The sequence below is a fragment of the Cetorhinus maximus genome, chromosome 15 (genome assembly GCF_964194155.1).
Source record: "Cetorhinus maximus chromosome 15, sCetMax3.hap1.1, whole genome shotgun sequence".
In the NCBI taxonomy this organism is placed as follows: Eukaryota; Metazoa; Chordata; class Chondrichthyes; order Lamniformes; family Cetorhinidae; genus Cetorhinus; species Cetorhinus maximus.
The window spans coordinates 56,431,479-56,433,887 of NC_135893.1; the positions used below are offsets into that span (position 1 = coordinate 56,431,479).

General features: G+C 46.9%; 1 pseudogene; it reads right to left on the reverse strand.

Annotated features, from left to right (window-relative positions):
- Positions 1-1,750: 1,750 nt before the first annotated feature.
- LOC144691214 (histone H2A-like) lies at positions 1,751-2,106 on the reverse strand (annotated as a pseudogene).
- Positions 2,107-2,409: the final 303 nt, after the last annotated feature.

Below are 2,409 nucleotides of genomic sequence, written 5' to 3' on the forward strand. Positions count from 1 at the left end.
AGTGTGGACAGTAGCTCCTCAGCCCCTCTGCTAGTGACACCAGCACCTTAATTTGCTGTGATGACAGAGGAGGTCCTGCACCCGCACAGAAGTCCCTCGGCATGCTGGGGTCCACCAGACCTCACATAGCCAGGTGACGGCTACCAACATCACCCCAGGGCACGGAGTATCAAGGTCAGCAGTCTGTCTCCCTTGCAGCTGGCAGCGAAGGAAGAGTACCAAGTAGGCGCACACGTAAAAAAATTAATAAAACACACTAGATGCACTTGGGCCACATAGGCACCTAGACAGTTATTTATTCTCTGCTTAAGCATGATGATTTATGTACTAAATTTCAGATATGATTTCTGTAAGTTTCCATCCATTGTTGGTGGCATTCTGAAAGGTTGGCCAACTGGGAAGATTTGTCTGAATACCCTGGCCACAAGGTACCTTTGTGTCCATGGTGGCGCCTGCTCGTGGTCCCCTCTGCGGCTTTCTGCTGCTGCCCCATGGTAAGGCTGTCCTGCAGATGGCCAGGAAGTTGCTGCCGACCCTTTCCATGTGTCTGCACCTTACCCCCCACCTACCCCCTCAGGTCCTCCTCCTCGCTAGGGGACACTCCTCCAGAATGAACAGTGCCTGGGACGACTGCCAATAGCTGCTGCAATGCTGCCCAATCTAGCTAGAAACAAGCCCCTCTCTAGTGAGCGCCCTGCAAAGAGCACAATCAAGTTTGACCCCAAATCAATGGCTGCTCAACTTCTTTCTACCTACCAAGGGAAAAAGCCTCACTCCACAGGTGTCAGCAATGCAGCAATGACAATAACTGCCACCCCATTTCCACCCTTTAAAAGTTACCGAGACCTCGACACCCTATGCACTTACTGTTAAATCCAGAGGATCCTGTAAAATTGTGGTCTATTGCCTCATTAATGGGTTTAAATTCCTGTCAATTGCTGATTTTGAAACATGAGTGGTGTCCCCACTTGGCTCCCGTCCATAAATTTCTGTTCATAAAATTTGGACTCAGCATGATGATGTTGGCAGGCTGGTCTGATGCCTTCCCATGCAATTTTACTGCATTGTGGTCCATATCATTGACACTCCAATGCATGTTGCTCAATACAAATTGCTAATCATCTATAGTTGTGGCCACAGCAACACCATGATAACCACATGTACTAATTTAGTAGAAAATGCCTTGGACATTTATGTAATATATGTAAGTGTTCTTCACACCTGTATCCATACTTAACAAACATCTATCACCATTCAGTAACAAAGAAGAAATGACCAAAAAATACTTGCATACTCAGCCTTTCATCTTTACTAATAAACATATGAAAAGATTAAAGTTCTTGAGTATTAAGATCACATGGTCAATGATGGTGTCTATTAGTCCTTCTTATTTATAAAACAGAAATGCAATTTGCCACATCTGGGTTCCCAATTTTCCAAATTAGTGGGAGATGTGTCATTCTCCTTGGATGATGCAGTGGGGATAGATACCTGCATTCTCTGAGAGACATATCGCAGGATACAAATCACAGTTCCTAGCAGGAATCCTGAGGTTGCATTTTCTAATGGGAGCGTGTATGTATGCTCTGCAACAGCTAAGAATGGGTTTAATGGTTCCCTAGAGCCTCAGCTTCCTCTTAATTAATTTATTCCAAATGTACTATTCACATAGGCAGCAACAGGTTTATCGATCTGATCTTTTTTCTGATCTTGCCCCTTCAGGCATAAACCTTGCTGGGGTGCCCGGTTTTTAGGGGAGCAGCACAGCCTGGGCGTTGGGCAGGACCTACCCTGGGCTATGGTCACCCCTCCCAGCAGCTTGTTGAACTCCTTGACATTGTGGGTGGCGAGCTACAAGTGGCGGGGAATGATGCGGGTCTTCTTGTTGCCCCGAGCTACGTTGCTGGCCAGCTCGAGGATCTCAGCTGCCAAGTACTCGAGGACGGCGGCCAAGCAGACAGGGGCTCCGGCCCTGACATGCTCGCCGTAGTGACCCCTGCACAGAAGCCGGTGGATGCGGCTGACGGGGAACTGGAGACCGGCTCTGGAGGAGTGAGTCTTGACCCTGGCACGTCCTTTGCCTTCGGTTTTGTCGCGACCAGACATCTTGTTGTTGCCCCTGCTGGAAATCTTCACCAATGTGAGAGGGAGGGAAAAAAACATATTTTGTAATTGTTAAGATAATTTATTATTTTCCTTTGAAGAGGGCAATACAGAGATAATGAATATGGAAAAATCTGCTATGGTGGGGATTTTCTATTTGACATGTTAAGTTGGGTTAGCCTTGGTAATGAGTAGGGCAGAGAGATCTGTTCTCCGTTGTTTCAGTCACAGTGTATGGGTGGAGGACAAAGACAAGCTTCCATGGACAATGAGATTTACTGAGCAACAAGGTCCTCAAGTCTATGT